The 15,165-nt window shown below is 38.2% G+C and overlaps 1 protein-coding gene and 1 pseudogene across 2 annotated transcripts in view; both read left to right on the forward strand.

Annotated features, from left to right (window-relative positions):
- LOC147341145 (transcriptional repressor p66-alpha-like) overlaps positions 1-1,525 on the forward strand; it is a 33,274-nt pseudogene extending 31,749 nt beyond the window's left edge.
- GABRA3 (gamma-aminobutyric acid type A receptor subunit alpha3) overlaps positions 1-15,165 on the forward strand; it is a 242,931-nt gene that overhangs the window by 32,121 nt on the left and 195,645 nt on the right. The window contains exon 2 of one of the 2 annotated variants that reach the window (XM_086388135.1): positions 1,430-1,502. The exons of the other annotated variant lie outside the window; for it this stretch is intronic. The gene's annotated coding sequence lies outside the window, so the exon portion shown is untranslated. The remainder of the gene's footprint in view (positions 1-1,429; positions 1,503-15,165) is intronic. 2 annotated transcript variants of the gene reach the window in all.

The raw sequence follows: 15,165 nt of genomic DNA on the forward strand, positions 1-15,165 counted from the left end.
ATAGTTAGGACATGAAAGCAACCTAGATGTCCATCAGCAGAAAATGGATAAGGAAGTTGTGGTGCATATACACAATGGAATATTACTCAGCTATAAAAAAGAACACATTTGAGTCAGTTCTAATGAGCTGGATGAACCTGGAGCCTGTTACACAGAGTGAAGTAAGTCAGAAAGAGAAACACCAATACAGTATACTAACGCATATATATGAAATTTAGAAAGATGGTAACAACGACCCTATGTGTAAGATAGCAAAAGAGACACAGACATAAAGAACAGACTTTTGGACTCTGTGGGAGAAGGCGAGGGTGGGGTGATTTGAGAGAATAGCATTGAAACATGTATATTATCATATGTGAAATAGATTGCCAGTCTAAGTTTGATGCATGAGACAGGGTGCTCAGGGCCACTGCACTGGGACGACCCTGAAGGATGGGATGGAGAGGGAGGTGGGAGGGGGTTTCAGGATGGGGGGACACAAGTGCACCTGTGGCTAATTCATGTTGATGTATGGCAAAACCACCACAATATTGTAAAGTAATTAGACTTCAATTAAAATAAATAAATTAATTAAAATAAAATAAAATGTTTACAAATATGGGGGAAAAAAAGGAGGTTCCACAGAGAGTTCCCTGACTACCCCTCCCCTACTTGTACAGGGGACCCAGATCATTCTTTCTGGCAAGCCATTGCTTCAGACCTCTTTGATTCAGATGCTGTGGTCATGACAACCCAAGACCCCTGGGTCCACTGTGGGCACAGATGTCCTTGTAGTTAGGACCATAGGGCACCTGCTCATCAGAAAGGTGACAGCAAATTCACAAGAAACAACATTCCAGGGTGGGCCACAGTGAGTCCTTGCTGGCTCCCCAGGCACCCATGCCCATTCAGGGACAGAGGATCCAGCAGGGCCTCTCTGTGTCTCCAACGTCCCCAACGCTAGTCTGCTTGTCAATATCCCACAGCCCTCCTCACCATCCCTATACAACAGCCACCTCTGCTCAGGCCAACTGCACCCTCATCCGCGTACCTCCGTGGTCGCTTCTGCTGATTTTGCAGTCAGCCGGTAGGTGGCAGCCAAGCTTGCATGGGAGTAACCACTGCTTTAAGTCCCTCCTCCCCCCACCCCCCAAACGAACGTCCTGCCCAGCGTGGCCAACAACGGATCCATCTAGGTGGTTGGCCTTGAGGAGGTGGTGCCCAACCTGCTGGAGATGCAAGCGGGCAGGTTGTGGTGCTGTCCTGTGTGCCCTACTTATGTGAACACTCTAAGATGGACTTCTCGTGCCGCTGGTGGGAGGAGAAGGGCGGCGCCATCATGTATGAGGACTCCATGGCGTCCAACCGAAAGGCACTCAACTTGGAGCAGCACCCCAAGACCGCCTTCCATAAACCGTCTGTATTGTTTCACCCTGATTCCTTTCTTCAGGGGTCCCCAGCCTCCAGGCTATGGACAGGCACCTATTCCTGGCAAGGTAGGAACCCACGCTGCACAGCAGGAGGTAAGCAGCCACGGGAAAGCTAAGCTTTTCCATTTGCATTTACAGCCACACCCTTCTCTCTCCCCTAACTCTAATTATAGCCTGAGCTCCGCCTTCTATCAGATCAGTGGGGACATAATAAATATAATATGAAATGTGCTTTCTGCTTGAATAATCCCACCCCCCTCCATGAAAAAATTGTCTTGCATGAAACCAAGCCCTGGTGCCAAAAACGTTGGTGACCACTGCTATTCAATCCATTTTTCTCAATTTTGAGAAAGAAACTGTCTTGGTCTTCTGGAGTGGGTGTATCTATGCCATGTGTTTGCAAAAAGTATCTCATTGTCATAAGTGGCATTTTAGCTGCATTAATATCCCAACAGAAAAAAGTAAATAGTCTTAGAACTCAGTCTCCTCTCTACTGTGGGAGCGATTTCCCTCTCCTTTCTGAATGCCTCTTCAGATATATCAATAAGTGGTATAGTCTCAGAAGTATTTGGGGATCCTGGGCCATAACCATGCTATAATACTCCTAGTTATTTGCTGAGTGGCAGCTGGAAGCTGAAATTGATGAATATAAAGATAACTTTCCTCTGTTTTTGTGTCCAGTCTCCAGATTTCCCATTTTTAAATACAGGGAGGTTGGCCAAACAGTGTGCATTGCATATTCCTGTTTGTAAATCCTGCATCTTGGGGACAGACTACAAATCTTCCAATCCTTCATCTTTCTGCCTGCAGCCCCAGGGACCTCTATTGAGAGTAGCTCTTTGGATGGGAGGCAGGACACCACAGTCGACAAGGTGCATGTTTTTTAGTCTGAGTTCTGAGTTGGAAGGGGATATGAGTTAGTGAACTCTTAGAATACTTGTTGTTCTTCAGTTGCTACATTGTGCTGACTCTTTGTGACCTCATGGACTGCAGCACAGTAGGTTTCCCTTTCCTTCACTATCTCCCAGAGTTTGCTCAAACTCATGTCCATTCAGTCATTGATGCCATCCAACTATCTTATCCTCTGTCTCCCCCTTCTCCTCCTGCCTTCTGTCTTTCCCAGCATCAGGGTCTTTTCCAATGAGACAGTTCTTCGCATCACGTGGTCAAAGTTTTGCAGCTTCAGCTTCAGCATCAGTCCTTCCAAGACTATTCAGAGTTGATTTCCTTTAGGATTGTCTGGCTTGATCTCCTTGCTATCTAAGTGACTCTCAAGAGTCTCCTCCAGCACCACAATTTGAAGGCATCAGTTCTTCAGTGTTCAGCCTTCTTTATGGTCCAACTCTTACATCCATACATGACTACCAGAAAAACCATAGCTTTGACTAGAAGGACCTTTGTTAGCAAAGTGATGTCTTTGCTGTCTAGGTTTGTCATAGCTTTCCTTCCAAGGAGCAAACATCTTTTAATTTCATGGCTGCAGTCAGCATCTGCAGTGATTTTGGAGCCCAAGAAAATAAAGTCTGTCACTGCTTCCACTTTTTCCCCTTCTATTTACCATGAAATGATGGGACCAGATGCTGTGATCTTAGATTTTTATGTTGAGCTTCAAGTCAGGTTTTTCACTCTCTTCTTTCACCCTCCTCAAGAGACTCTTTAGTTCCTCTTCGCTTTCTGCCATTAGAGTGGTATCATCTGCATATCTGAAGTTGTTGATATTTCTCCTGGCAATCTTGATTCTAGCTCATAATTCATCTAGCCTGGCATTTTGCACGATGTATTCTGCATATAAGTTAAACAAGCAGGGTGACAATATACAGCATCGTACACCTTTCCCAATTTTGAACGAGTCTGTTATTCCATGTCCGGTTTTAACTGTTACTTCTTAACTCACATACAGGTTTGGCAGGAAATAGGTAAAGTGATCTGGTACTCCCATCTCCTTAAGAATTTTCCACAGTTTTTTTGTGATCTACAGCATCAAAGGCTTTAGCATAGTCAGTGAAGCAGAAGTAGATATTTTTCTGGAACTCACTGGCTTTCTCTGTGATCCCATGAATCTTGACAATTTGATCTCTGGTTCCTCTGCCTTTTCTAAACCCACCTTGTACATCTGGAAGTTCTAAGTTCATGTATTGCTGAAACCTAGCTTGAAGGATTTTGAGCATAACCTTGCTAGCATGTGAAATGAGTTCAAATGTATGGTAGTTTGAACATTTTTTGGCATTGGTCTTCTTTGGGATTGGAATAAAAACTGACAGCTTCCAAGGTTTAAACAAGGAAAGATATGATAAAATTTGCCTTTTCTAAGGTAATTCTGACAGCAGAGAATGAATTAGCTTTCAAGGAAGTCAAAAGTAGATATGGAGGGAGAATTAGGTGATAGAGAAATAGCAGTGGGTCTCACTCCATGGCAGTTTCAGAGGGCATGGAGAAAAGTGAGTAGAGTAGAGAGGTATTTAGAAGATAAAGGAGATCAGTCCTGGGTGTTCACTGGAAGGACTGATGTTGAAGCTGAAATTCCAATACTTTGGCCACCTGATGTGAAGAGCTGACATTTTAAAAGACCCTGATGCTGGGAAAGATTGAGGGCAAGAGGAGAAGGGGACAACAGAGGATGAGATGGTTGGAAGGCATCACAGACTCAATGGACATGAGTTTGGGTAAACTCCAGGAGTTGGTGATGGACAGAGGCCTGGCGTGCTGCAGTCCATGGGGTCGCAAAGAGTCAGATACGAATGAGCAACTAAACTGAAGATCAGAGAGAACTGATCAAGAGGTAGGAAAGTATACCTCCCTCAGAGGGTTGTTATGCAGCTTAAATAATTTAATAAAAATACAATGCTCACAACAGTGCTTGATATAAACCACGTTTCTTTAGTTTTAAGAAGCACATTTTTCTCCCCATATTTTAATATTTCAGGACAAATCTTACCTATCAGTGATGTACTGTTATTTACTTGGTGGCACTTCTGTTTTCTTTGTCGTATGTAAAATATTAGTGTGTCAAAATCAATGGCATCTTAGATTGAATGAAATATAGTAATGTTTGCTGCTAACAATATTGTTTATTATTATTACTAATATTCTGAAAAAAATCTAGGAGGAGCTAAGCTCAGGCACATAGATATATAACGAATACAAAACTGCCTAAAATAAGGGATATAATGGAGTGACAGAGTGTACAGAGAAAGTACCATCAATGAACATATACTTACCAGTTGGGAAAAACTGACTTTCATTATGGGAGTACTTCTTAGAAGTGAGATAGAATCCTGTCCATTCCTTTCCATTCCTTTCCTGTCCATTAGCTTTCCACGGGGCTTGGAACAGAGTAAAACTGAGTGTAAAAACATTATTTAAAAATTATAAAAAAGAGCTGAGTGTGAAAATGGGAAGAGTTGACTATGAAAGACTTGACTTCCTTTGGGAGTTAATCAGTTCACCTGTACTTGTGGACACATAGCAACCTAAGCAGTTTGATGTTAGAGTGCTTCTTGTAAAGATTGAATATCTCTTAATCCCAGAAGATTAACCCTGTCTTCCCCGCAGCTTCCTTTACACACTAAGCCTAACTATAGTTTCTTAACAAGAATTTAATCCTCACAATCAGTAAAGTAACTGACTATATGACCAATTTCACTTTGATGAAAATATAAGGTCACACCTGCATCTGCATGACTCCAGAATCTTTCTCCTATACCATGCTATATCTTAAAATGCCAGTTCTTTAGTTAAAGGGTAAAATTTGATCTGTTTTTGAACATCCTTAAAGCTTTTCAATTACTCAACCACTATTTTTTGGTTGCTTATATGCCAGGCATTATGTAGGGAGCAGGAGATGAAGGAATGAACTAAATAGAACAAAGATCTTGTTCTTATAGAATTTATAATCTAAAAAAAAAAAAGAATTTATAATCTAGTAGGAGAAGATAGAGGAGACATAAAAGAGGTGAGTTCGATCCCTGGGTCAGGAAGAGCCCCTGGAAGAGGGCATGGCAACCCACTCCAGTATTCTTGCCTGGAGAATCCCATGGACAGAAAAGCATGGTGGGCTACAGTCCATGGGGTCACAAAGAGTTGGACATGACTGAAGTGACAGCACACATGCACAGGAGAAGATAGACTATGTGATGTTAATTGCACAAATAAAGTAATTGAAAATTATGAGAAGTAATAGGAAGGAAACACAAAATTCTTTGATAGAGGAAAACAGAGGACACATAATTAGATGGGACAACTCAAGATAGCCTTTCTAAGAAGACAGCAAGATAGGGGCATAGAGTAGGAATACAGAGATTTTAGTGCAGGCAGATTTCCAACTGGGGAAATAAAATCAGAAACCAGGAGAGCAATTTAAAGGGCATTGCACTACACTGGAGAACCTGGCAATCACCACTTTAGCAAATTGATCAAACTTAACATCACAACATAAAAAATCATGTGTTCCCTGTTGTGATACATTAGAAAGGACACAAAATTGGTTATGTGCTGTTCTTGCCAAAACCCCATAAACCCAGTATATTCATGAAAAAACATTAGACAAACTCAAACTGAGAAACATTCTACAAAATAACTGGTCTTTTTTTCTTCAAAAATGTCAATGTCATGAAAAATAAAGACAGTTTAGGAAATATTCCAGATTAAAGGAGAATAAAGAGATATGACAACTAAATGTGAATATGATACTAGATTGGATCCTATACTGGGAAAATAACTGTAAAGGACATTATTGGGACAATTGGTGGAATTTGAATATGGACTCTATATTAGATAATAGTATTTTATCAATGATAAATTTCTTCATTTTGATAATTCTATGTAAGTTGTAATGTGTGTGTATGCACGTACTCAGTCATGTCTGACTCTTTTGACCCCATGGACTCTAGCCCACCAGGCTCCTCTGTCCATGGGATTTTCCAGGCAAGAATACTGGAGTGGGTTGCCATTTCCTACTCCAGGGGATCTTCCTGACCCAGGGATCAAACCCTCATCTCCTACATTAGCAGGCAGATTCTTTACCAATAGCGCCACCTGGGAAGCCCAGTAAGTAGTAATATAAGAGTATGATACTGCTCTTTATGAAGCATGCAATGAAATATTTATAGATATAGAGGTCAGTTCAGTTCAGTTGCTCAGTCATGTCCGACTCTTTGCGACCCCATGGACTGCAGCATGTCAGGCCTCCCTGTCCATCACCAACTCCCAGAGTTTACCCAAATTCATGTCCATTGAGTCTCTGATGCCATGCAACCATCTTGTCTTCTGTTGTCCCCTTCTTCTCCCGCCTTCAATCTTTCCCAGCATCAGGGTCTTTTCAAATGAGTCAGTTCTATGCATCAGGTGGCCAAAGTACTGGAGTTTCAGCTTCAACATCAGTCCTTCCAGTTAACACTCAGGACTGATCTCCTTTAAGATGGACTGGTTGGATCTTGCAGTCAAAGGGATGGATTCTCAAGAGTCTTCTCCAACACCACAGTTCAAAAGCATCAGTTCTTCAGCACTCAGCTTTCTTTATAGTCCAACTCTCATATACCATACATGACTACTGGAAAAACCATAGTCTTAACTAGATGGACCTTTGTTGGCAAAGTAATGTCTCTGCTTTTTAATATGCTGTCTAAGTTGACCATAACTCTCCTGTCAAGGAGTGTCTTTTAATTTCATGGCTGTAGTCACCCTCTACAGTGATTTTGGAGCCTCCCCCCAAAAAAAGTCTGTCACTGTTTCCACTGTTTCCCCATCTGTTTGCCATGAAGTGATGGGACCAGATGCCATAATCTTAGTTTTCTGAATGTTGAGCTTTAAGCCAACTTTTTCACTCTCCTCTTTCACTTTCATCAAGAGGCTCTTTAGTTCTTCTTCACTTTCTGCCATAAGGGTGGTGTCACCTGCATATCTGAGAGTATTGGTATTTCTCCCAGCAATCTTGATTCCAGCCTGTGCTTCATCCAGCCCAGCGTTTCTCATGATGTACTCTGCATATAAGTTAAATAAGCAGGGTGACAATATACAGCCTTTACCTGGGGCCAACTATGGTGGAGGTAAGGAAGATAAGGGTGACCTCCTTCAAAAAGTCCCATGCATATACTGCTACACTCAGTGCCCCCAACTCTGCAGCAGGCCACCACCAACCCACACCTCCACTGGAGAGAGGTACAGTTTGGCAAATGTTTATAATTGATGACTCTGGATAACCAGTATGTTCTCTTCTTGGAAGTTATTGAAAATTTTAAGTTATTTCAAAGTAAAAAAGTAAAAACAAAGAAAACAGTTAAATAAAAGTGGAGTAAGGAGGTTGTGCCTGAGTAGTTTGTGCTGGTGTTGTGGCAACAGCATGGGAGTGGAGCAATGGGAAGGTAGAATTTGACCCATTTGGGGCACCATTTAAAAGTAAAATGGGCAGAAATGGTTGATGGTGTACATATCACAGATAATATAGAAGGAACTGAGTAACTGGTATTGAAAGAGGCAGTAATGGCATAGAGTTCACATTTATAAAGTCATTTATGTGTTTTTCGACCATGGCCAAGTAACTGAACCTGTAAGACTCAGTTTCTAATATATAAATTGGGGATAATGCTATGTATTCATGGAGATATGACAAGATTAAAATTACATTGACAAAACATTTGTATGTTAGTATTCATTGAGTCTGGGGATGCTGCAAGGAAAAGCCTTTGACATTTTGCCATTAAGTGTGACATTTGCTGTAAATTTTTGGTTTATTTATCAGATTAAAGAAGTTTCTTTCCATTTCTAGTTTGCTAATGGTTTTAATTAGAAATGGCTATTGCATGAAAAGCATTTGATAAAATTCACCAATTGAAATGATAATATGAATTTTCTCTTTAAGGCTATTATTTTGAATTATATTGATTTTTCAAATATTAAAGCTTGCATTCTTGAAAGGAATCCAACATAGTTACAACATATTATTCTTTTCATATACTGTTGGATTTGGTTAAATAATGTTTTGTTTAAATATTTTACATGTATGTTTGTTAGAGGTATTGGCCTGTAAAGCCTTTTGTTTTTTTTTGATGGAGCAAAGGTGCTTTATTAGAAATGCAGGCTTATATATCTTTATTCTTTTTTTCTTTTAACAGATTTTTATTTATTTATTTAATTTTATTTTATTTTTAAACTTTACATAATTGTATTAGTTTTGCCAAATATCAAAATGAATCCGCCACAGGTATACATGTGTTCCCCATCCTGAACCCTCCTCCCTCCTCCCTCCCCATACCTTATGTTCTGGTCAAATTTTGCTGTGAATGAAATTCTGATCTCAGAATACAGTTTTATTCTATGGATTTGGCTGTATAAGGATGATGTTATATCTTTGTTCAGTGTTTAGTAGAAAGTGATAGTGAAGTCATCAATGCCTTACTTTTTTAAAAATTTATATTTTGAGGTATATTTGATTTATAATGTGTTAGTTTTCAGTATACAGCAAAGTGATTCAGTTACATATCTATGTATCTCTATCTCAGATTCTTTTCCCACATAAGTTATTATAAAATATTGAGTATAGTTTCCTGTGCTATACAGTAGGTCTTTATTAGTTACCCATTTTATATATAGTAGTGTATATATGTCAATCCCGATCTCCCAATTTATCCCTCCCCCCTCCTTTCCCCTTTGGTAACCATAGGTTTGTTTTTTGTTTGTGAGTCTATTTTGTAAATAACTTCATTTGAACTTTTTTTTTTTTTAGATTCCACATGTAAGTGAAATCATATGTTATTTATCTTTGTCTCTAACTGATTTCATTTACTATGATAATCTCTAGGTCTATCCATGTGGCTGCAAATGGTATTATTTCATTCTTTTTTATGGCTGAGTAATATCTTCTCACTCTGTCTATCCATTCATCTGTTGATGGACACATAGGGTTGCTTCCATGTCTTGGCTATTGTAAATAGTGCTGCAGTGAACATTGGGGTGCATGTATCTTTTCAAATTATGATTTTCTTCAGATATATGCCTAGGAGTGAGATTGCAGGATTGTATGGTAGCTCTATTTTTAGTTTTTTGTGGAACCTCCATACTGTTCTTCCGGAGAAGGCAATGGCACCCCACTCCAGTACTCTTGCCTGGAAAATCCCATCAATGGAGGAGCCTGGTAGGCTTCAGTCCATGGGGTCGCTAAAAGTCAGACATGACTGAGCGACTTCACTTTCACTTTTCACTTTCATACATTGGAGAAGGAAATGGCAACCCACTCCAGTGTTCTTGCCTGGAGAATCCCAGGGACTGGGGAGCCTGGTGGGCTGCCGTCTATGGGGTCGCACAGAGTCGAACATGACGGAAGCAACTTAGCAGCAGCAGCAGCATACTGTTCTCCATAGTAGACAGCACCAATTTACATTCCCACCAACAGGGTAGGAGGGGTCACTTATTCACACCCTATCCATCATTTATAGTTTGTAGACTTTTTGATGATGGCCATTCTGACTGGTGTGAGTTGATACCTCATAATAGTTTTGATTTGCGTTTCTTTATTAATTAGTGATATTGAGCATCTTTTCATGTGCCTTTTGGTTTTCTGTATGTCTTTGCAGAAATGTCTATTTAGGTCTTCTGCCCATTTTTTATTATGATTTTTGTTTTTGAGTTTTATGAGCTGCTAGTATATTTTGGAGATTAATCCCTTGTTGGTTGCATCATTTGCAAATATTTTCTCCCATTCAGTAGGTTGTTTTCCTTTGCTGTGCAAGTTTTTAAGTTTAATTAGGTCCCATTTGTTTATTTTTGTTTTTATTTCCATTACTCTAGGATGTAGATCCAAAAGTATATATTGCAGTGATTTATGTCAAAATGTTCTGCCTATGTTTTCCTGTAAGAGTTTTATAGTATCTGGTCTTACATTTAGGCCTTTAATCCATTTTGAGTTTGTTTTTTGCATAACATTTTGCATTACAGAATGTTCTAATTTCATTCTTTTACATCCTGTCCAATTTTCCCAGCACCACTTATTGAAGAAGCTGTCTTTTCTTTATGGTATATTTTTGCCTCCATTGTATAACTTTTTAAATGTTTTTTTTTTAATTGAGATATAATTAACACATAATTTAAAGTGCATGATGCAGTGGTTTTATACATGAATATATTGTGAAATGGTTGCCAATGTAATACTCATTAACATATCCTTCACCTCACAAAATTACCATTTTGTTGTTTTGTTATTATGGTGAGAACATTAAAGCTCTCCTTTCAAAGCAACTTTCAAGTGTACAATACAGTATTGTTAACTATAGACACTATGCTGTACCTTAGATCTCAAAACTTTCTATAACTGAATCTTTACCCTTTGACAAACATCTCCTCAGTTCCCCTTCCTTAAGTTCCAGCCAAACACCATTCTACTATCTGTTTCTCTTAGTGCAGTGATTTAGATTACACATATTAATCATGTGTGTGTGTGTGTGTGTGTGTGTGTGCTCAGTCGTGTCCGACTCTTTTGCAACCCCATAGACTGTAGCCCGCCAGGCTCTTCTGTTCATGGAATTATCTAGGCAAGAATACTGGAGTGGGTTGCCATTTCCTACTCCAGGGGATCTTCCCGACCCAGGGATCAAACCCTTGTCTCCTGCATTTGCAGGTGGATTCTTTACCACTGAGTCAAGCGAAGTCATCCATAAATCATATCATATAGCATTTGTCTTTCTCTGTCTGAGTTATTTTACTTAGCTTATGTCTCTAAGGTCCACTCATGTTGTCACACTCCAGTACTCTTGCCTGGAAAACCCCATGGACGGAGGGGCCTTGTAGGCTGCAGTCCATGGGGTCGCTAGGAGTCGGACACGATTGAGCGACTTCACTTTCACTTTTCACTTTCATGCATTGGAGAAGGAAATGGCAACCCACTCCAGTGTTCTTGCCTGGAGAATCCCAGGGACGGGGAAGCCTGGTGGGCTGCCATCTATGGGGTCGCACAGAGTTGGACACGACTGAAGCGACTTAGCAGCAGCAGCAGCATGTTGTCACAAATGGCAGAATTTCCTTCATTTTTATGCTGAATAATATCCCATTTTACGTATAAACCATATATTCTTTGTCCATTCATCTGTTGATGGAAAACTTAGGTAGTTTCCATGTCTTGACTGTTGTGACCAATGCTGCAAATGAACATGGGAGTGCAGGTGTCTCTTCAAGAGTAATTTCATTTCCATTGGATATATGCAGAAATGAGATTGCTGGATCATATGGTAGTTCTATTTTTAAGTTTTTGAGGAACCTCCATACTATCTTCCATAGTGGCAAAACAATTTACATTCTCACCAACAGTTCACAAAGCTTCACTTTTCTCCACATCCATGCCAACATTTGTCTGTCTTGTCTTTTTTGATATACTAACAGATGTGAGGTGATATCTCCTTGTGGTTTTGATTTGCATTTCCTTAATGATTAGAGGTGCTGAACATCTCTTCATGTACCTTTTGGCCATTTGTGTTTTTTCATTGGAGAAATGTCTGTTGAAGTCCTCTATTTTTTAATTTGATTTTTCTTTTGCTATTGAGCTGTATGGGTTCCTTATATATTTTGGACATTAATTCCATGTCAGATACACAATTTGTAAATATCTTCTGCCATTGTACAATTTGCCTTTTTATTTTGTTGAATATTTCTTTTCATGTGCATAAGCTTTTTAATTTGGTGGAGCCCCACTTTTTCATTTTTGCTTTTGTTGCTTTGTGGTTTTGGTGACATTACAAAAAAAAAGTCATTGCCAAGACTAATGTCAATAAGGTTTTAACCTTTATTTTTTTTCTAGGAGTTTATCCGTTTCAAGCCTTATATTTAAATCCTTAATCCATTTTGAGTTAATTTTTGTAAATGGTATCAGATAGTGACTCAGTTTTTCTGCTTGTGGTCGAACTTTGTGGAGAGACTGAGCCTGGTCTTTCCTACTTTGCCATCTTGATGACATCCTTGAAAGGGTTTTAAGTTACAGGATCAATTTCTTTAATATTGTGTACCGTTCTGATTTTTTATTTTGATTTGAATCCATTTTGATAGCTTGAACCTTGCTATAAATTTGTACCATTTAATTATATTTTCAAATTAACAGCATAAAATTTTTGTAGTATCTTAATGATATTTTCAACATCTGTAGGACCTGTAGCTTACATCCTTTTTATTTTTTTTTCTTTTTTCTTTTTTTTTTTAATTTATTTATTTTAATTGGAGGCTTATTACTTTACAATATTGTATTGGTTTTGCCATACATCAACATGAATGGATACAGGATGCTTGGAGCTTACATCCTTTTTAAATTTCACATGTTATTTGTGCTTTCTGTTTTTTCTTCATTGGTCCTTCTAGAGGTTTATCAACTTTCTTATTTTTTTCAAAGAAACAATGTTTGGTTTTGTTGATCCCCTTCATTGTATATTGTTTTCTGTTTCACTTATTTCTGGCCTTTCTAATTTAATTTTTTCTCCTTTCTTTGGGTTTAATTGGCTTTTCTTGTTTTACTTAGTAAGATGATGCTTAGCACAGTGATTTCCAACTTTCCTTCTTTGTTAATGTATGTTTTTAGGGTCACAAATGTTCCTCTAAGCATAACTTTAGCTGTAGTCCACAAGTTTTTGTATGTATTATTTTCAGTATTATTCAGTTTGAAATATTGTCTAATTTTTAATGTGATTTTCCCATAGAACCAGGGTTATTTGAAAGTGTATTTCTTCCCCCACCCCATTTTTAACAGCTTTATTGAAGCTAAATTGGTATATAATAAATTACATGTGTACAATTTGGTATGTTTCAGAATACTTATATACCCATGATTAAGATAACAATAATAAATATAATGAACATGTTATATCTCCCAAAGTTTCCTCCTATCATCCCCTTCCTCTCCAAAACCTAAAATTAAGTGTATTTCTTATTTTTCAAATGATGGAAATTTCCTAATTGTCATTTAATTATTTATTTCTTGCTTAATTACACTGTGGTCAGAGAACATACTCTATAGAATTTTCAGTTCCTTGAAAATTGTTGAGAGTTGCTTCTCAGTATATAAAAGAGGTCAGGAAATTATGGTCCACATGCCAAGAATTGCTTATTAGACTATTTTTATATGATCCTCAATTAAAAAATGTTTTTTATATATTTACAAGGTGGTTTAAAAGAAAAATATGTGATGATGATCTCATGAGGCTCACCAAGCCTAAAGTATTTATTATCAAACCCTTTACAGAAAGTTTGCTGACCTCTGGCCTAAAATACGTTCAGTGTATGCAAATATTCCATGTGTTTATGAAAAGAATATATATTCTGCAGTTGTTGAGTATAGTGTTCCACATATGTCAGTTAGGTTCAATTTGTTAATGTTATTCAGATGTGGTGTATCCTTACTGATTTTTTTTTTCTTCTTCCATTCCATCCATTACTGAGAAAGATGTATGAAAATATCCCAGTAAGATCTTGTATTTGTCTCTCATTGTGGTTTTTTGTAGCTTTTCTTCATCTGGTATCTTACTTCATATCTTTTGATGTAATACTGTTGCATACAGATTTAGAATTGTTATATCTTTCTGGTGAATAGAATCTTTTATCGTTCTGAAGTGTGTCTTTATTGCTGCTTATGACTTTTGCCTTAATGTCTATTTTGTCTGATACTGATTTAGCCACACCAGCTTTCCTTTGATTAATTTTGTTTGGTGTATTTTTTTTTAATTGTATTCTTTTTTTGTTGTTTTATTCTTTTTTTTAAATCTCAGTTTTATTTATTTATTTTTTTACTTTACAATATTGTATTGGTTTTGCCATGCTACTGCTAAGTCACTTCAGTCGTGTCCAACTCTGTGCGACCCCATAGACGGCAGCTCACCAGGCTCCCCCGTCCCTGGGATTCTCCAGGCAGGAACACTGGAGTGGGTTGCCATTTCCTTCTCCAATGTATGTCTGCCATGGGTGTACATGTGTTCCCCATCCTGAACCCCCCTCCCACCTCCCTCCGCATTCCATTCCTCTGTGTCATCGAAGTGCACCAGCTCCGAGCACCCTGTATCATGCATCGAATCTGGACTGGAGATTCGTTTCACATGTGATAATTTACATGTTTCAATGCCATTCTCCCATATTATCCCACCCTTGCCCTCTCCCACAAAGTCCAAAATACTGTTCTATACATCTGTGTCTCTTTTTCTGTCTCAGTGTATCTGTTTTCATTCTTTTATTTTCAACCTTTATGCATCCTTATATTTTATATGAGTATCTTGTATGTAACAAAGTTTTTGTATATTCAGTATAATATTTGCCCTTAATCAGAACATTTAATCAGTTTATATTTAAAATAATTAGTATATTTGATTATAAATACATTATTATAGAATGTCTTCCATTTGTTCTGATTTTTTTAACAGTTTTCTAGGAAAATGGGTATTGAGTTTATGGGAATATGATGTCTTTGCCAGATAGACAACATGATGCACTGTGGGATCTCATGTGATTTGAGATCGGTAGATGTGAGCCTAATGTAAATATAGGGCTGAAGAAGTAGTTTGGACCTGACCATGCAGTTAATCTGTGCCTTGGTTAATAATTTTAAATTTCCTTAAGATTAATCTGAAGTCGTTGAAGTATTTAAAGTGGTGAGAGAGCTACTGACAAAATGAGATTTTGAAATGCTAAATTTGGCTACAGTATGTAGAATGGATGAGAAGGAGACAAAAGTAGATTGCAGTAAACCAGTTATTATGATCAGATTCAAGGTAGATGCTTAGCAAATATTTCTTGTGTGAAA

Source organism: Bos grunniens, chromosome X (genome assembly GCF_055505025.1).
Source record: "Bos grunniens cultivar Pamir isolate PY7600 chromosome X, Bosgru_T2T1.0, whole genome shotgun sequence".
In the NCBI taxonomy this organism is placed as follows: domain Eukaryota; kingdom Metazoa; phylum Chordata; class Mammalia; order Artiodactyla; family Bovidae; genus Bos; species Bos grunniens.